The sequence below is a fragment of the Schistocerca cancellata genome, chromosome 7, assembly GCF_023864275.1.
Source record: "Schistocerca cancellata isolate TAMUIC-IGC-003103 chromosome 7, iqSchCanc2.1, whole genome shotgun sequence".
Lineage (NCBI taxonomy): Eukaryota > Metazoa > Arthropoda > Insecta > Orthoptera > Acrididae > Schistocerca > Schistocerca cancellata.
Genome location: NC_064632.1, coordinates 320,064,897 through 320,086,384, shown reverse-complemented (window position 1 = coordinate 320,086,384; position 21,488 = coordinate 320,064,897). Strand labels below are relative to the sequence as shown.

The 21,488-nt window shown below is 43.7% G+C and overlaps 1 pseudogene; it reads left to right on the top strand.

Annotated features, from left to right (window-relative positions):
- Window positions 1-20,035: 20,035 nt before the first annotated feature.
- On the top strand, window positions 20,036-20,153 carry LOC126093832 (5S ribosomal RNA; annotated as a pseudogene).
- Window positions 20,154-21,488: the final 1,335 nt, after the last annotated feature.

The window sequence follows — 21,488 nt, the reverse complement described above, 5'->3', positions numbered from 1 at the left end:
GCGACCTCATCTGTTGACTGAAAGAGACCGCCGACTGTTGAAGAGGGTCGTAATGTGTAATAGGCAGACCATCACACAGGAATTCCAAACTGCATCAAGTCACCTCACTTGTTGTAAGGAGCGTAAACATTGGACGATTGAACTGCGGAAAAACGTTGTGTGGACTGACGAAACACGTTACACAATGTGGCGATCCGATGGCAGGGTGTGGATATGGCGAATGCCCGGTGAACGTCGTGTACCAACGAGTGTAGTGCCAACAGTAAAATTCGGTGGTGTTATGGTGAGGTCGTGTGTTTCAGGGGGGGGGGGGGGGGGAGGCATGCACCCATTGTTGTTTTGAGTGGCACTATCACAGCACAGGCCTGTATTGATGTTGGTCCGTGGCGGAGTGGTTACACGACAAAACATCCATGTAATGGACTGCCTTGCACACCGTCCTGACCTGAATCGTATAGAACACCTTTGGGATGTTTTAGAACGCTAGCTTCGTGCCAGGCCTCACCGAGCGACATCGATACCTCTCCTCAGTGCAGCACTCCGTGAAGAATGGGCTGCCATTCCCCAAGAAACCTTCCAGCACCTGATTGAACGCATGCCTGCGAGAGTGGAAGCTGTCATCAAGGCTAAGGATGGGCCAACACCATATTGAATTCCAGCGTTACCGATGCAGGGCGCCACGACCTTGTAAGTAATTTTTTTTTAGACGTTTGGAGTTCGTGAAGGTGTCTAGGAAAAATGTGAATTTTTTCATTCAGATATACACTATGTGATCAAAAGTATTCGGACACCTGACTGAAAATGATAGTCCTAAATAACAAGCAAAAATGAGAACAAATTTTAATAAATTTTGTGTCAAAACTACAAATTGCCACGGTAGTTACATTTCGAAACCACCCGCGAAAGCAGTAGTACATCGTCAAATGCACGTTACAATAACGTTAGATACACTTAAGACAGTCGTTCAATAAGTAGTGCAACACTTCCTTTTCTCGGCCAATTTCGGTTGAAAAAAATGCGGAATTTGTTGGGGGGACATCTTGGGATATTCCCGCTTCAGCGCCTATAGTATCATGAAGTTCCGATAGGTGTCGTCGCTATACGTAGCCTTTAAAATGGCGTTCCAAGTAGACAGCTGTCGCTGAGTTTCCTTTGGGAGGAAACCATAGCAACACAGGTAATCATAGGCGCTTGCAGAATGTCTACGGAGACGTGACAGTGGGCGGGACCTTTGCCTTTCACGGGCAAGAGCTGCACCAACTGAGCTACCCAAGCACGACTCACGACCCATCCCAAAGCTTTAATTCCGTCTCCTACCTTCCAAACTTAACAGAAACTCGGTTCGCAGGAGAACTTCAGGGAAGTTTGGAGGGTAGGAGACGAGGTATTGGCGGAATTTAAGATGTGGGGACAGCCCTTAAGTCGCGTTTGCCTAGTTCAGTTGGTGGAGTACTTGCCAGCGAAACGGAAAGGTCCCGGGTGCGAGTCTCGGTCCTCCACACAGTTTTAATCTGGCAGGAAGTTTCAATTAACTGATTGTCTGCACGTTGTGAATCTGCTTCAGAAATCACCAAAGGAGTTGTACAAACTTGCTAAAAAATTTCAGGTTTCTTTGTGTTGAAGATTCTGAGGTGTCATCAATATTACAGTTTTAAATTGAAGGTTTTGGGCACACGTACTCCCATTAAGGAGATATATTCTCCTCAAATAATAGATATTGTGGCCTGTATTGTTCTGTATCTCTGAAGGCGGAATGAACAAGTGGTCGACGAATGTTAAGCCGTAATCTCAAAAATGGTTCAAATGGCTCTGAGCACTATGGGTCTTAACATCTGTGGTCATCAGTCCCCTAGAACTACTTAAACCTAACTAACTCGTGATGACTGGGTGTTGCGTGATTTCCTTAGGATAGTTAGGTTTAAGTAGTTCTAATTTCTATGGGACTGATGACCATAGCTGTTAAGTCTCATAGTGCTCAGAGCCAAACCTAACTAACCTAAGGGCATCACACACATCCATGCCCGAGGCAGGATTCGAACCTGCGACCGTAGCAGTCGCGCGGTTCCGGACTGAGCGCCTAGAAGCGCATGGCCACCGCGGCCGGCCCGTAATCTCCTTTATTACAATGAGGGCTTACAGGACAAGATGCTGTGAAGTTTCCACTGCAGTACTGAACTATTGCAGTTGTAGAGAGGTGGGAGAATGATGGGGGAGAAACGTTCCAAAGTGTTTGAGTGAGACGCTGTCGTTAACTACCGCGCTTTATCGACGGACTGGCGCCAGTCGCCGCGTCGTTAACGCTGCCATAAAGTCTGTCGCTATGCCACGAAACTGCACGTCTCTATACGACGCGACACTGATGGCCGATCGACGGCGTCTTAACATTTACCGCTATAAGATGATCGTCACTTTGCCCTCTCTCAGCAGTAAAACAGTTTCTCCCGCATAAGGCAGCCAATTATAAAAACCTACCCCTTCCGTGTAATGGTAAAGATCAACCTTTCTCCGTTGTTGGTGCCTGGAATCCGTTAGTGGGCGCACTCACGACGACTTAGTAACGAGGGAAGGTGATGTGCTTCCTCGGCGGGAGTGGCCGTGCGGTTCTAGGCGCTACAGTCTGGAGCCGAGTGACCGCTACGGTCGCAGGTTCGAATCCTGCCTCGGGCATGGATGTGTGTGATGTCCTTAGGTTAGTTAGGTTTAAGTAGTTCTAAGTTCTAGGCGACTGATGACCTCAGAAGTTAAGTCGTATAGTGCTCAGAGCCATTTGAACCATTTTGATGTGCTTCCTGGAGTGCCTGCAATGCACGATACGGTCAATGCAGAGGTCATGCGGTGAAGGTACGAAATGGAGACACAATTTTTTTAAGCACGTTTATTACGTCGCTTTCTTGTCTGTTTGTTCGATACAGATTTTGCAACTGATTTTAAATTAACTTTTCGATGAGCTACAGACTTGAAAATTTTATCTTAACTCAGATCTGGATGACAGTGCAATATTAACTCGCTTTCTTGTCTGGTGCGTGGTGGAGGACACTTCCTGTACCACTGCCATTTCCCCCTTTTCTTATTCCACTTGCGAAGTTTTCGTGGTATGAACGCTTGCTGGTAGCTCTACATGTGAGTTCGATTCTCTCTGTTACCTTCGGGATCTTTTCGTGAGATGGTCGTAGGAGGAAGTAGTGCACTGGTTGTCGACTCGGGCGAAGAGAAACTAAAATAATCCTAGAATCGACTACACGTCTCTGTTGTAATCTCATGAAAATGTTTGAAATCGATTGAAAAATTTGACACACAGAAGACTAAAACCCAGAAAGTTATTATTTAAATAAAAAACTTTTTAATATAACTCGTTTTTAAAAAGAACTAGCACCATACAGAATCCTAATCCCACGCAGAGAGTCCTGAAAATTTGTGCTTGTGAGTTATTAATAGCTGTGAAAATTCTTGTAGAATTTAAAACGAAAAACATGGGCCGCATGCAAACGCAGTTTATGCATGAATAGTTCACCTCCTCACTGTTATCTATTTCATGCGCCTCACGTTAGCATTAGAAGTCGCTTCTGAGGATGGTGTCAAAATCATTTGACATACCTTGTCAATAGCACTAATTGCTTCGTGAAAATAAAGAGCTGATTGTGTTTCGCAAGAACGACACCTTCCGAACCCGTGTTGGGTGTTTGTCAATAAATCATTTTCTTCCAGGTAATTCATAATGTTGGAATACAATGTTATGTACCAAAATGCTACTGCAGATCGACGTTGTGCCGCGCGGGATTAGCCGAGCGGTCTCAGGCGCTGCATTCATGGACTGTGCGGCTAGTCCCGGCGGAGGTTCGAGTCCTCCCTCGGGCATGGGTGTGTGTGTTTGCCCTTAGGATAATTTAGGTTAAGTAGTGTGTAAGCTTAGGGACTGATGACCTTAGCAGTTAAGTCCTATAAGATTTCACACACACATCACACACTCACAGATCGACGTTGTTGATACTGGTCTATAATTCAGTGGATTACCCATATTTCCTTTTTCGAATATGCGTGTTGGTGTGCAACTTTACAGTCATTAGGTACGAATCTTTCGACGAGCGAGCGGTTGTATATGATTGCTAAGTATGGAGCTACTCTATCAGCATACTCCGAAAGGAACCTAACTGGTATGCTGTCTGGACCGGAGCATTGCCTTTATTAACCGATTCAAGCTGCTTGGTTGCACCGAGGATATGTGCTTCTAAGTTACTCATGTTGGCAGCAGCTCTCGATTGGAATTCTGGAATATTTATTTCGTCTTCTTCGGTGAAAGAATTTCGTTCGGAAAACAGTGTTAAGTAACTCTGCTTTAGTGGCACTGTCATTAGTAATATTGCCATTGCTATCGCGCAGTGAAGGTATTGATTGCGTCTTGTTGCTGGTGTACTTTACATACGATCAGAATCTCTTTGGGTTTTCTGCCATATTTTGAGACAGAGTTTCGATTTGGAGACTGTTAAAAGCATATCGTACTGAAGATCGTGCTAGTAAACATCGTCAATCTCGTGCATTTTGAGTTTCTTTAACTTTGGCTTGCTTTTTCCTTTGCTTCTGCAACAGTGTTCTGACATGTTTCGTGTACCATGGGTCTATCAGTAGCACATCTTATTAATCTGTTCTCGCAATTTGGTGAAAGACAGACATGTAACCTATCCATGTACCTAATTCCCATAGCCGAGCGAACGAACTAGTTTCTTAGGGATACCTACCGGCAACCGCATGAGTAGACAATTTGGAAATGGGACCAAAGATAACTTTTAGTTTCGAAGCGTAAATTGAAATTTACGAGCAGTTCTTCTTCAGTTCGCATAGAAGCGCTCTCTAAGCTAACTCATTACATCTGTCATTGTTTTGGAAATTTGTGGTAAGGTGTTGTGGGACCAAACTGCTGAGGTCATCGGTCCCTAAGCTTACTCACTACTTAATCTAACTTAAACTAACTTACGCTAAGAACAACACACACACACACACACACACACACACACACACACACACACACATGCCCGAGGAAGGACTCGAACCTCCATCGTGGGGTGCCACGCGGACCGTGACAAGGTCCCCAGACAGCGCGGCTACCCCGCGCGGCTGTCATTGTTTGTTTTTGATGGTGTTGAGACAGCAACCAGCCACAAACTTATTTTCAGTTCCTTTATTCAAAAGGTACCGTTACCGGTTTCGAATCATTACGATTCATCTTCAAACTGTTTTCATGCTTTCATCACAAATGCGGTGCTTTTTTTCACAGATTAAATGTCGTAAAATGTCGGTTTGGAGCGTTTGTTTTCATAGTTATCGTACATTCCCACTGCATTCTTATCGTTGCACACGTAAATGTTCCTCACTGTTCACTTTGTACAGTACACATCGTATGACAAAATTGTATTGTTTGTTCTACTTCTTGACGTTCGTGCACCCACACACACACACAGCCACTAATCACTTCGAAACAGTATCACGGTGTCCATTCATATCAGCCATCGCTTCACAAGTGAAACACTGCAACAAGGAAACAAAACAATACAATACTGACGGTTGTGTCTTCGTCAGCCTTAAAGCAGGGATGCTAATGACACAAATTCTGGTTTCCTCAAATGTACGAAGTCAAGAGGCCTACGGGGAGTTGTCGGACGCCGCTTGCGTTTAACGAGTAGCGAGGGAACCAGTAGGTGAGGGGCGCAACCAGGTGGCCCCCACTGCAGCGCGACTGCGTCTGCACGCTGCGGCAGCAGCAGCGGGTCGCTCCGGAGGCGGTGACCCGGTGGAGAGCGCTCGCAGATCCCCTGCTGCTTAGGCGGGATCGCAGACACCACTCGGGGCACAATGCGGCCGGGCCCGCGCAGGTGATTACCGTTTTATGGGACCGCCCCTTTGTTTCGGCCGCCTTTGTTCTTCCGGCCCGGGGCAGGGACCTCCGCGCTCAGCCTACCGAGAAGGGTGACCGCGGGCGCGGGGCGCTTCTGCAGGGGCCGCGGCCCTGCATTCTGCAGTCCGGTCGCTCAGCGGAACTCCTCTTGCAGCATCACGCTCTCAGAGGGTGGCGATCTGTCGCTAATACACTACTGGCCATTAAAATTGCTACACCAAGAAGAAATGCAGATGATAAACAGGTATTCATTGGACAAATATATTATACTAGAACTGACATGTAATTACATTTTCACGCAATTTGAGAGCATAGATCCTGAGAAATCAGTACCCAGAACAACCACCTCTGGCCGTAATAACGGCCTTGATACGCCTGGGCATTGAGTCAAACAGAGCTTGGATGCCGTATACAGGTACAGCTGCCCATGCAGCTTCAACACGATACCACAGTTCATCAAGAGTAGTGACTGGCGTATCGTGACAAGCCAGTTGCTCGGCCACCATTGACCAGACGTTTTCAATTGATGAGAGATCTGGAGGATGTGCTGGCCAGGGCAGCAGTCGAACATTTCTGTATCCAGAAATGCCCGTACAGGACCTGCAACATGCGGTCGTGCATTATCCTGCTGAAATGTAGGGTTTCGCAGGGATCGAATGAAATGTAACGTCCACTGTTCAAAGTGCCGTCAATGCGAACAAGAGGTGACCGAGACGTGTAACCAATGGCACCCCATTCCATCACGCCGGGTGATACGCCAGTATGGCGATGACGAACACACACTTCCAATGTGCGTTCACCGCTATGTCGCCATACACGGATGCGACCATCATGATGCTGAAAACAGAACCTGGATTCATCCGAAAAAAAATGACGTTTTACCATTCATGTACGCAGTTTCGTCGTTGAGTACACCATCGCAGGCGCTCCTGTCTGTGATGCTGCTGCAAACGTCGTCGAACTGTTCGTGCAGATGGTTGTTGTCTTGCAAACGTCCCCATCTGTTGACTCAGGGATCGAGACGTGGCTGCACGATCCGTTACAGCCATGCGGATAAGATGCCTGTCATCTCTACTGCTAGTGATACGAGGCCGTTGGGATCCAGAAAGGCGTTCCGTATTACCCTCCTGAACCCACCGATTCAATATTCTGCTAACACTCATTGGATCTCGACCAACGCGAGCAGCAATGACGCGATACGATAAACCGCAATCGCGATAGGCTACAGTCCGACCTCGATCAAAGTCAGAAACGTGATGGTACGCATTTCTCCTCCTTACACGAGGCATCGCAACAACGTTTCACCGGGCAACGCCAGTCGACTGCTGTTTGTGTATGAGAAATCGGTTGGAAACTTTCCTCATGTCAGCACGTTGTAGGTGTCGTCACCGGCGCCAAAATTGTGTGAATGCTCTGAAAAGCAAATCATTTCCATATCACAGCAGCTTCTTCCTGTCGGTTAAATTTCGCGCCTGTAGCACGTCATCATCGTGGTGTAGGAATTTTAATGGCCAGTAGTGTATAAGAAAGAAAGCACGTAGAAATAAGCAGAGAAAGCAGTCGAAGCCAAAATATAGTTGATACACTTTATTAATTATTTAGTAAGGAAATCTGCACATTAAATCTATTTAAACTAACCTGACAAAACAGAGGAGACCGGAGCACTTCTAAGCACGGGGCACGTTTACACAGAGCATTTTTCTCGGGAACCATTCTTGCTAGAGTGCTACCGGCAATGCCATCTACTGAGGGCCCTCACAAACTTCACGCAATCAGTCGAGTGAACAAATTTATGTGTTTGTGCAAGGCGAGAAAATTTTATTGCTCAGATATCGAAGCCGTTACGGAGCATACCTCTTAGAACTGAAAATACATAAATACATGTTTGTTCGCGAAAGATTATTCGAATTTACAAGGTGAATTTGTATAATCGGAAAGCCTGAACGCTACTGCTGCAGTTTAGAAACTAATTCAAACATGCCGATGGGACTCGTTGTACGCACATTTATCCACTATTTGGCACTGGCATATTAAGTGATTCTCCAGTCAAGGAAACTATAAAACAACAGTTGTAAAAGCAATCCAAAAAATGAAAGGAAGGAGAATGAAAGGAAGAAATAACTAAACAAAAGTTACTTAAACCTAATGACTCTGAAGAAGAAAGAATTAAATCTGATAAGGGTAAGAAATTAGTGAAAGCAAGAACAAGAAAACATGTGGATAGATCTACTTCTGATATCATTCGTGGTCTGCCCAAATGCAAGTTTTCACATAATAGCTCTCTACGTTCCTTAATGTCGTCCATCATCTTCTATCTCCTCCTTCCCCTCTTATCTCTTACAGGTTAGTTCTTCCAAAGCGACTGTTAGCAAGCACTCCCGTCTCAAGCAATGTCCCATCCAGCTCATGTTGCTTTCTCTTATAACCTGCAGCAGTCTGATGATGTGAATGAAAAAAAGCCTTTGTATTTATTGCTTAAAACTATGATGTTAATAAAAAGAAACCAAGAATGGGTTGAGTGCCTTAGATGTAAAAAGCTAGGCTCACGAAGATTGTGCCACAGAAAACACATTTTTTGTGTGCATAAATTGCAACTCGGATAATGATAATGAATCGGCCTTTAATTAACGTTCAAACTTCTATCTAGGCCATATTGTTCTAAAAGATGGAAGTTTGCCAAAAATGGCTATGAGCACTATGGGTCTTAACTTCTGAGATCATCAGTCCCCTAGAACTTAGAACTACTTAAACCTAACTAACCTAAGGACATCAAACACATCCATGCCCGAGGCAGTATTCGAACCTGCGACCGTAGCGGCCGGCGGAAGTTCGCCAAAAAGTTTGTCTACTGTCCGTAAAATTTTAAACTTTACCATATTAATTAGAGTAAGTAAACCTGTAATTTTGTTTGCTATCGATGAGACACATTTTGAATAATTGTAGTATTATGATTTGGTTGCTCATTATCGTGTTGCATGACATACGTAAGCGTGCCCCCATAGATGTGTAAACTTGCCCCATAACTGGGACTTTGACCCCATATAAAATAACAAGGCGTGGCAAATAAAAGTGGTCCGGATGAGGGGATACGATTGGGCATGAACGTATGCACATAACCATGCCCCAACAGGTTGGAGCAGCTGCCCCACAGTCGGCCGAACCTTGGTGCATATGTACACAATCTTCACGTCTGACAGACTTGTTAGCAGAGGTCAGTCTGGGTGCGGCTCTAGCTGGCCACCTAGGCCACTGGACCTGTCAGTTTGCGATTACTTCGTGTGGGGAGCCTTCAAGTCTAAGGTGTATCGCAACTACTCTCGCAGTCTTCAAGAATTTCAGCAGCACATTTCGGATGAGACTGCAGCAGTTCCAGCAGTCCAACTTCGATCCGCCTTCAGCAGCTTGCTAACTGGGCCCAAAAGTGCCAAGAGATGAATTTTTGTCACTTTCAACATCTGCTATAGTCAGGCTAGTACTGTATTTCTTTTCCTCCGCTGTGTTTGTTTGCACTCTGGATCTCTGATCTTCGGGCCATTTTTTTGCCCCACCCTGAATTTGGCACTCTTAAACATAATGTTGAGTTAGAAGGATAATACCAAGTTATATTTTAATAGCCACGTTATAAGACTAAACTATTTCAAACACGATAAACCTAATAAAAGAATTAAAAAATTCCTAAAAGAAATCCGCGTAAATGTGCCTCGGTCTCCTTTATTAATAACCTCTCTAAAATCTAAATATCTGAACCCAAAAATATACAGTAAATCAAACAATATTTAATTGGCTACACTGCTGATAAAATATTCATATTTTTTTAAAAAAAACTGACATATTGCCAAATGGAAGCAGGCGACCTTCATAAATGTTTGAAAATAATTTATTACGTCACGATCTTTCTTTACTGTGTGACAATATGATGTACATTCATTGACACATTTTAAACTTCATGATGTTCAAACTGCCTAGTTGTAATTTTCCTATACGTTGACGATACATTTTAGTGCACTAATCACATCTGGAGAAGACAACTTGGCGTCGAAGCCAGTAATCTGAATATTAGATATTTTAAAACAATCTTCCGTAATAAATTATTATAAAAATATTTATAACTTATGCTCACACATTGTGGCAAGCTGTGTGTTATAAACGACATATCCGGCTTCTAACGAGGCAACACGAGACACAGGTAAAGAATAAATGTTAGTATATTTGACTTTAATAACGTAATACAAACTTCTTTTCACAATGTAAAGTGCACAATATTGTTGAATGTTGTCCGCTGAGGTAAAATGTTTACTAATTTTATAAAGCGTATACATATATATAATCTTCTTTTAAGAAAAACAGTAATATTGTATAAAATTTTGTAAGTAAACGAGAAGAACGACAACCATTTGCTTTGACAAACTAGTCCCACGAACCTTCATCTCCCTCAGCGCCGTTATCTATTTGGATCACTGCAGGTAGTGTTTGAATTGATATTCCCTCCCTTCTGTTTTCCTCTTCTCTTACATCACTTCCTCAGTTATTGCCTTTCCTGCAATAATATTTACCCTTTCAAAGTAATATGAAGCATTATTGGAACGAATAATAAGCAAAGTAATATGATATCGACTGCCTGTTTCTCATAGATCTATGAAATGAGGTCGCCGTGACTTAACACATGAACTACGATTTATCTATGGAAGCACAGTTTTGAGGCACTAAACCCACTATTCACTTTATTCTCTTTTGTAGATTTGGGATAGGGAGCTGTTAACAACATTACAACATTGTTGTAGAAGGAAATATAGCTAAATGAAATTTTTTTATCTTTCCATCGTGAAGTCATGCTTGGCTGCTCGTAGACTGTTACTGGTTGCTTCTGACGCACATATTTTGCACTGTGAATCACAAACAGTGGGTGTGGTCTTTCTGCTAAGTTTGTCTGATGAGATAAAGTCGACGACAGCACGAAATACTGCGCACTTTGCGAACGAACGTAATTTCGCGCGTTGTATCCTTTATGACATAAGGGGTCACTACAGTTTGAAAGTGCACACTGCTCACTCTGGAACGCTGTATGTGATGAAGAAATGTTATCTGACCTACAGCCTAGGTAACTCTGCGTAACGTTCCGCTGTCGCTTCTCACTGCTAGCATTTCTCTCTCTCGCTCGTCTAACTGTCCAGTACCATTCTAAATATAAGGAGACTAGCTGAGTAACCGGCGTTTCTCGGGTGTGAATTTCTTACAGCGTTCTGTTATTCTATCTCCTCTCCCCCCCCCCCTCTCCCCGTCCATCTTTCTCTTGCCTTTCTCCTTCAATTTAGTCCTCTCCCTCTCTCATTTCATCTCTTCCTTCCCCTCTCTCTGCCCATCTCTTCCCCCCCGCCCCCCCGTGTCTGTCCATCTCCTCCTCTTTTATTTATCTGGCCATTTCCTCCCCCTCTCCTCCTCTGTCCGTTCTCCTCCCCCTCTCTCTGCCCACAATCTCTTCCCCCTACCTGCGTCCATCTCCTCCTTCCCCTCCGTATCTGTCCACTTCTTCCTGCCCCCTTATCTCTCCACATTATCACGCTTACCCCAATAGGAGCCTGGTGGTTCTTACCCTCACAGTATTTGTTTCCAGTCCAACTAATATGTGTACAAAATTTGGTTAAATCATTCCAGGATTGTAGCATGGGCTTTTTAACCGTGGGTTCGCACACGTACGTACATGACAAACATATTTTGCATGTATCTAAAATATGTCACACATATTTTTAAACATATTTGGCTTGTAACTCAAGCGAATTCCGTCTTACAGATTCAGTTTCTCGCTGCTAAGTGTTTATGACGTCGTATTTCCTAAACTATATGCCGTACAATGATATAATTTTACTGTTTCGTTCAGTGACATGTGTGAATACTGCCTGCAAAATGTGTCGAGAAAACTGTTAGTGGTAAAGAAGTAACAAACTAAAATATCATGCTACATGCGACAGTTTTAGAGCATGAACATCGAAAATGTAGCAAGTGATAACTTTTTTTCCCTTCATCATTTTCTGGGGGTCGTCAGCGAAAGAGAGCTCCGTGGAGGTTTGAAATTATGTGTAAAGTTTGTTGCAAGTCACTAAGTTCCAAATACTGGAAGACTAAAATACGAGTATTCGCCCGTCGTGGTCTTGATAGGTACGTGGTTCTTGTCCCAACAGGGATTCTTTCCAGACAGAAAGCGATTTGCATGCCGAGTTCGTTGAAGTTGGTTCAGTGGCTCAGGAGGAGATGGGGAACATGCATACATACTTACATACATGCAGAGTGACAATAACTGAATTATATTAAATAAAATCATCATAGCTTCTGAACGGTTTGCGTTAGGACGTTCAAACTGCGCGGTTGTCCGCGGGATACAATGGGAATTAGTATGGTTTGGTTTAGCGACGAAGCCCAATTTCATTTGGATGTGTTCGTCAATAAGCGAAATTGGTGAACTGGGCGACTGAGAATCAGCATTTCACGATCGATAAGTCTCTTCACCCTGAGCGGGTGATTATGTAATGTGAAATGTCCATTCACAGAATAATCGGTTTGATATTCCTTGATGGCACGGTGACTACCGAACAGTACGTGAAGCTTTTGGAAGATGATTGCATCACCATTATCCAAAGTGACCTGATTTCTGCAAGATGTGGTTCATGCAAGACGGAGCTTGACCCTGTCGAAGCAGAAGAGTGTTTGATGACCTGGAGGAGCACTTTGGGAACCGGATTCTGGATCTCGGGTACCCAGAGGCCACTGGCATAGGCCTAGATTGGCCGCCATAATCTCCGGATATGAACACATGAAACTCATTTTTGTGGGGTTATGTTAAAGACAAGGTGCACAGCAATAACCCCAAAACCATTGCTGAGCTGAAAACAGCCATTCAGGAGGTCATCGATACCATCGACTTTTCGACACTTCAGCGGATCATGCGGAATTTCGCTATTCCTCTGCACCACATCATCGCAAATGATGTCAGGCACATCAAGTACGTCATAACCTAAATCCGAATATGTGTAGTAAGGTTTGCATGTTGAATAAAGTGTGTGCACGTCGTAGTATGTAACTAATTTAGGTTTTTTTTCGTATAGTTCAATAATTGTCACCCTGTACATACGTACAGCGATTTACATAACATGAGTGGATGTTTTCACTTGGTGAGACGAGTACACCAGTGAACTAGAGTTCTGCTCTGGACACTCTTTCTATTCCATAAAAGAATTTTCAATTTGGGGTGCCGGTTTCTTTTCAGTAATCGATTTCCCTGACATTAAGAGGCTCTTTCAGTTTGGAACTGCAACGAGACGATAACAGGAGAACATGTAAATAAAACATATGATGCGACTAAGTGCAATTTACTTTCAACTTGCACCGTGCAAAACTTCTCGCATTGCTACAGAAAAGTACACGGTAGCGCTCATACAGTATATAACATTCCGTTACCTGCATGCAGCAAACTTTTTCGCGCGGGTGGTCAGGGAGAGAGAAATTGTGCACTTGACATCTATCTTCCTCTCGCGCTGTCTGCATCTTTCACCGGTGGATGCCTGAGATGTGGATTCCAGGAGTTCAGTAGTCGGCTTTTACCCGCCACATCCTGTAGCTTTAAACCGCAGAGCAGCGCTGCGGTCGCGTCGAATTACAGTCGAGTTTTCCCGGGGGTAAGGGAGAGAGAGATAGAGAGAGAGAGAGAGAGAGAGAGAGAGAGAGAGAGAGAGAGGTGGAGGGAAGGAGAGAAAACGCCCGCCGGCATTTAAAGGGCGTCGGAGATTGCAGCTGACACCCTTACAGTCTGCGGGCTTCGCTCACAGGGCCGGATATTTTTCGTTTTTGCCTCTTGTAAACGTAGCCAGACCAAACAACCCGAGGTAGCACCGCCCGCCAGGTGAGAACAGCCGTCCGAGCTAGCTTGCGCCTTAAGCGCCACCCTCGTTGAATATTCTCGACTCCGCGACTTGATTTTCGGTCTCGTCATCTGCAGTTACCTTTGGGGACGCCCATTAATTACGTGAGCTCAAAAAATGGGAGGGAGAAGACGTCCGGCAAAATCTCACAAAATCTCATTAAAGATGAGGGGGGCAATGAAAATCTCGCGTCAGAGGATATACATTATTATAGCGGACAATATTTTGCTTTGGATAGTAAATCCCGAGCGTAGACAATATTAAAGTGCCCAAAAGTGTTTATGGCCTTTGTGAGCTGAACGCTTTAAGCGTGTGCATACCCGGAATTTCCCGATCTGAAAAAAGTGCCACACCAAGTGTGAGATTTCATACTGGTAGCTTCCTGCCGCGCCGATCGAAATCACTGCGTGTCAGCCAGTGAGGGAGTCACTCGTGATATTCTGCAACGCATATAAAGTCGATGTTACTGTGTTAAGAATAAATTTGTGTCAAAACTATTACACTATGTGTGTTAAGCATGCCGACAAGTCGAAACAAAAGCGCAGCCAAGAAGTTAATCATTTGTGGAAGGAAACTAAGCTGAAGTTCACCGACGATATTCTCTTAGTGATCGCATAAATCAAGAGACTGAAAAGCTACGTAATCGTATGGTTCAAAGGAAGGTACAAACAATGCTGACTTTCATCTGCAAAGGTCCAATGACATTTAATGTATATAATATATGAATAAAAGGTCATTTTTTTCAGGGCTCTGTTGGACGGTTAGTACTACTTCTCGGAGCTTTTGTCCTACAGTCTGTATGTGTCTGTCAGTCTGTCCGCCCGAATACTACTCAGGATTCCCACGGTTAGATAAAATGTGTTAAAAATGCTGTTTAATACACTGTCTAAATCAATGTACTATTTTTTTCCCGTGAAATTAGAGGTGAAAATGATAACTACGTTGAAGATGCGCTGTAACGAGTTTAATAAAATTAATTGTCTTGAATGCTGCCAAATGGCTGAGAATATTCAGAAAATGTCCATTATTATAAGTGATAACATTTTCTCTCATAAAATTAATTTCAGCAACCTAGCAGTATTTTTAGTGGTATGAAGCAAAAGCATGAACATATCAGTTAAGTTTAATTATTTAAAAGCTTTAGGGTAAGCCCCACGTGATGGGGAGGTGGGAGTCCCACAACGTCTTACCAAGGGGGAGGAGGGTCCATTAACGGACGACCCTTTTCCTTTCGCTCCCCTAACACAAACGTAATCGAGAATAGTTCCCTCACTTCTTCCATAGATTGATCGATGTAAATGCTTTGTGACTCATAGAATTTACACTCTACATCCATAGCCATACTGTGCAACCCGCCTTGTGGTGTCAGGCGCAGGGTATTTCTGCTACCACTATCTTTTACACCTTTCTTGTTGCATACACGAGTGGCACGTGAAAAATAATAATTGTTGGTGAATATCCGTATGACCTCTAATTGAAGGCATTGGTGCAATAATCGAATATATCCACTTTAGGCTGAAAATAAAATTTTACTATCATTCCACAGTTTGAAAATTGCTCAGTCGTGTGGTGTAAGGAAGAGACCTGTCTGTGAGGATCAATAAAGAATAACATAGGGAATGTACTTTATGACGTCAGCTTATTTTGTTAAGAACAAGACATGTCCGGGGCTTGCCTTGTCACTGCTCCAAACAGTTGTCAGTATCTGGCATGTGAAGCACATCCAACAAGTTTACTTTGGTTGATGTTACACAAGAGTTGTTCTTAGACTTCCCGTCCCACCTCTAAAGCTGTTTCCGTCTAACATGACGAGTGCTGATAATGAGAAGTTAACTATTCAAAGTACAAGTTCTTTGAATACCCCACTGAGTGGAATCCTGTAGTTCGCTGTGGTGTATTATTATCACAGCTTCTTTATCATGAGTTCGTCATTCAGAGAGCCTCAACTACATTGACTTCTCCCTAGGAAAAGTTTTATAAAGTGCCTTTGGTGGTTAAAGTTTCGAAATATAAGGATGTCATGAAGCTTCCCAAGAAGAAGTATTGGCCAGACTTGGTCTGTGACAGAATTGTTACGTGTACTACATACAGTTCATGAGAAGCGCAATTAAGTTCTGTAAAGGTGACTCTTATTATGGTACCCTTTTATAAATTATCAAACTCCCCATAACATTCAATAACCTGTAAGGATGCACAGTGCTATTAGTTATTGTTTCCTTAGTTACATACTAAAAACAAAGTTGTTTGGTGCAATAAGGAGACAAGTCCATGTTTCTAAAATACATTAAGTATCATAATGAATCTTTATTTGCTTATGTAATAAGATACTGCGGTGTGCTGGTGACCTAAATAAAGACTTGAAAAAGAAAGACCTATTGCAACATTTTTTCAAAATGGACAATTTTTTTGTTTTAAACGAAATTACGTAAACGTAACAACTGGTTTTTGCAGTAATGCCTTCCATTTCTTTAATTTTCTTGTCATGACCTTTACACGAAGCATACGTGGGAGTAAGTAATGTGTTGCCGGGCTGTTCGTGGAAAGCACGTCCTCTAAATCCCAACAGCAAGCCCATGAAGCAATCCAAAAATATTTCATCACTTTCTGTGTTATCCTCTGTGGATTTACGCAGTTATTCTATCTGAAAGTTATCATCACGTGATAATACCTGGCAGACGTTATTCTAATTTCAGTTTAACGATATTTACGTGTACAAAGAGCAATAATTAGGCCAAGAGAAGTCTTCTGGTATCAAACATAGGCCTTAATTCGAGGAATAAATTTTTGAGGTTGTACGTTTGTAGCACAGCATTGCTATGGACAGTGGGAAAACCGAAACAAAAGAGAATCGAAGCATTTGAGATGTGGTGCTACAGAAGAATGTTGAAAATGAGATGGACTGGTAAGATAAAGAATGAGGAGGTTCCCCGCAGAATCGGTGAGGAGAGGAACATTTGGAAAACACTAACAAGAAGAAGGTACAGAATGATAGAACATCGGGGAATAAACTGTATGGTTCTAGATGGTGCTGTAGAGGGAAAAAACTGTAGAGGGAGGAGGAGGTTTGAATACACCCAACAAATAATTGGGGACGTAGGGTATAAGTGCTATTCTGAAATGAGGAGTTTAGCGGGGCAGAGAAATTCATGGCCGGTCGCATCAAACCAGAAAGAAGACTCATACCTTAAAAACGGAAAAAAATCCGATAAAGATTTCGCCTGCTTCTGCTTTTCGGTAGATCTGCAGGTTCAGTCCTTATTTTTGAACCATATCTCTATTCTTCCCATCATCAGTACGCCAAATACTTCTGTCTTGGATTAAACTTGTCAGTTTCTCACAGTCCTTGTTTCGTATGTGAGAACAGTCTGATCTGAACATCTGTACGTACATGTATTGTGACACTGCGCACGTGCAGGCATACTGATTTGGAAAAAACTGCCGCCTTTGGCCAATGTCGTTCGACGACGGAATCCACCGATGTCAGTGCCATTGTGCCTTCGTCGCGGCATTCTGGCTTCGAACACGGGACGTTTTCAAATAGGAGAACCCATCCCGTGATTTTAGGACACTCAGCTTGTTATCATCCACACTGCATTCCTCATAATGCAAAATACAACTGGTAATAAAGAAGCAAAGCAAAAATAAAGGATTAAACTGAGACAATGAAATTTTACAGGGCGATGCAAATAAAAGTGGCCTAGAGAGCGACTGCAGCCATGAAATCCGGAGACGCCTGTTGCTCGGTAGACAGGCGATGTCAAACCTTAACAAGGTTATAAGGTGCAGAGATATAACACTAGCAACAAAGATCCGTATTGTGAGGGCTATGGTCTTTCCAGTTGTGATGTATGGATGTGAGACCTGGACCATTAGAAAGGCTGAACGGCGAAGAATTGACTCCTTCGAATTGTGGTGTTGGAGGAAACTTCTTAGAGTTCCATGGACTGCAAAGAGAACCAACAGATCAATATTGGAGCAAATAAAACCAGATTTCTCCCTGGAAGGTCTAATGTTAAAACAAAAGCTGACCTACTTTGGACACACAATGTGAAGGCATGCCTCGCTGGAAAAAACATGAATGCTGGGGAAGATTGGAGGAACTAGAAGAAGAGGACGTCAGAGGATGAGATGGATCGATGGCATCACAGAAGCAATGTGTTCCAACCTGGAAGGTCTACGGGAGAAAGTGCAAGACAGGAAAAAGTGGCGTGATTTGGTTCATGGGGTCACGAAGAGTCGGAACCGAATGAACGAATAGAGAGAGAGAGAGCAAAGTTCCGGGGTACACAGAAACACAGCGGCAGAAAGAAATACAGTACTAACCTGACTATAGCAGATGTTGAAACTGACCGCCATTCATCTCTTGCCACTTCTGGACCCCGTTCAGCAAACTGCAGAAGGCGGATCGAAGCTGGACTGTTGGAATTGCTGCATTCTCATCCGAAATATTCTGTTTCAGTTCTTGAAGACTATGAGGGTTGTTGCGGTACACCCTAGTGCTCTGCATACACAGTAGTCTACCCTGACAGATCAGGTGACCCGTGTGGCCAGCTGGGGACGCGAGCAGACTGACCTCTGCTAAGAGCTCCGTCAGGCGTGGGGATTGTGAAATGTGTTCCTGTTGAAAGTAACTGCAGGTCTCTTCCTCCTCCGTTAATGCGGCCTACATTCACGTTCTATCGTATCCACTCGTCCTGGCCACTTTTATTTGCCCCACCCTGTATTAGAAAGGAAAAGTTATTCCCTAAACATTTTCAGGCGAATGCCTGAATGGTTAACTCATTTCCCACGGTCGACGCATTCCAGCATCCTTCTCCAGTTGGTTAGAATTCCGTTAAATATTTATATGTCGACAGATCGATAAAATTCTACTCGTTATTTCAGAACTTCGATGATTTCAGTAATCCGTAACAGTGCAAATAACTACTGCTGGCGTAACAGGAAGAAGCTACCAGATATCGAGCAACAACAGCTCCCATTCATCGCAGACCGGTAAGTCCTCTCCGCCTACGCTTGTCAGCCTGCAAGCCAGAGTGGAGAGTGCACCGTGCCCACAGACGGCCCCGCCGGCTGCAAGCCTAGCCCCGGCACGCCTCTCCGACTTCAAAGGCGCCGCTGCCCCCTCCGTGAGACAAGAACTCCCTCTAGGGGCTCTAAATCTCCATTGTGAGCACGATACTGGGTCTGTTGTACGCAGCATACACGTGACGAAAATACACTCAAAGACAAAAAGAAAAAGAACTACAAACCACGAAATAATTATCCGGATGGGACGCAAATCGGTAGATGTGTTGTACGTATACAGACAAACAGATGATTACAGTTTCAGTAAAATTGGATTATTTAATCATGGGAAAGAGGTTCAGAAATTGAACAAGACGATATCGCATTGGTCCAACCTTAGTACTTATGCAAGCAGATATTTGGCTTGGCATTGATTGATAGAGTTGTTCTCCTGTGAGATATCGCGCCAAATTCTGTCCGACTGCTGTATTAGATCGTCAAAATACCGAGCCCGTTCTAGGGTTCTTCCCATAATGCTTCAAACATTCTCAGCTTGGGAGGGATCTGGTGACCTTGCTGATCAAAGTAGGATTTGCCAAGCACGAAGAAAAGCAGTAGGCGGGCATTACCTTGCTGAAATGTAAGCCCAGGACGACTTACCATGAAGGGCAACAAAACGAGGATCTTCTGAGATATCCTGTCTTCCAGGAGTGCAAGATCTTTAAAGGTTCGCAGGAGAGCTTCTGTGAAATTTGGAAGGTAGGAGGTACTAGCAGAAGTAAAGCGGCGAGGACGCGGCGTGAGTCGTGCTTGGGTATGTCAGATTGTAGAGCACTTGCCCGCGAAAGACAAAGGTCTCGAGTTCGAGTCTCGGTCCGGCACAACACTTTTAATCTGCCAGAAAGTTTCATATCAGCCCACACTCCGCTGCAGAGTGAAAATCTCATTTCTCGCGTTGTTTACAAGTTCTCGTCCAAACCCTGTAACAGAATTGATGAATAAAACCAACGAGTTTAAATTTCATAGAGTGGCTAACACACGAGTTGCAGTGTTTCTTGCGGCGACCAGCGGCAACTTGGCTGCTATATTGATGGTGGTCAGAACATTGAGACGAGCCAGTCTATCGTTTGTCTGTGTGTACAGTGAACTGCTTTATTTAGTTTGTTTGGTGAATCGTTTAATTTTTGTTTGTAACTTGTTCAGAGAAATATAAATTCAACACGCCTAAAGTGTGTTTAACGGCCTTGCCGCAGTGGTAACACCGGTTCCCGTCAGATCACCCAAGTTAAGCACTGTCGGGCTGGGCTAGCAATTGGATGGGTGACCATCCGGTCTGTCGAGCGCTGCTGGCAAGCGGGGTGCACTTAGCCCTTGTGAGGCAAACTGAGCAGCTATTTGATTGAGGAGTAGTGGCTCCAGTCTCGGAAACTGACATGCGGCCGGGAGAGCGGTGTGCTCACCACATGTCCCTCCATATCCGCATCCAGTGACTCCCGTGGGCTGAGGATGACACGGCGGCCAGTCGGTACCGTTGGGCCTTCATGGAGGAGTTAAGTTTAGTTTTTAGAGTGTGGTTAGTGTTCATTTGCACGAAACGAAGTGATAGAAGCTAACGTAGGGATGTATGGTAAATATGAAATGGTACAAATTGTTGCGAACTACAACGGGGTTCATCTGCTCAAATCACTTTTAAGAGAACTGTGTATACGACACAAATGATCAGACGCGCCTTTTATTGAAGGCAAAAGAAAAAGAAAAAAAAGATGAAATCTCACAACCAGGACGCAGAAAGCGAGCTTTCGACAAGTCGATCAATAATACTCTTAATGATTCATCGGTAGCACGTAGTAAGTCAGTAATTTAGTAATTACACACATTTTACATCTCTACAATTTTTTTAGCTGACCACAAAGCATTTAGAAGATTACTCCATAACCATCAAGTGGTACCTGCTCATTTTGCACTGATTTACGTTTGGCTTGTGAGCAACAGGAAGTTATCATGGGTGGACGAAAATGTGTTGTGTCGTCTTGCAGTTTCATCTACATCGAAAAACTTATCCATATTTCGACTGAAACTTCCCTTGTCGCTGACAATGTACGGAGAAATCACCGCTGTCTACTGTTTCTTGAGAAGAAATGAAGCTAACATAACGGCTCATCCAACAAACCCTACCAGACACAACTTCCAAAGTCAAAGTCAACGGAGAAATCTCACAACCTTCTTCCATCAAGACTGCCGTCCGGCAGGCCGACGGCCTCTCCCTGCTACTTTTCAACATCGTTTTAGTCAAAATCTACAACGAATGGGAGCAAGAACTGAAAATCTAAACATCTGGAAACACGTCAGGCTAGGAAAAGAAAAGGATAACATCGACGTCATATGCCTAGCCTTCGCTGATGACGTCGCGATCCTTTGTGGTGATAAACAAATAGCAATCTATCAGACTGAAGTTCTCAAAGAATGTGCCGAGAAAGTTGGACTGCAAATTTCTTTGACTACAGCCGAATTCATGGCTACAAAACACATCAAAACACAAAATTTATTCACAAAATATGGCACACTGAACAAGGTTAACCGCTTCCAGTACTCAGGAGAAGTTATTGAGCCTACAGGTACAGAAAGATTACACAAAAAACATGGTAACTTAAAATGCGGAAAGCGTATTGTATAGCTGGGAGCATCTA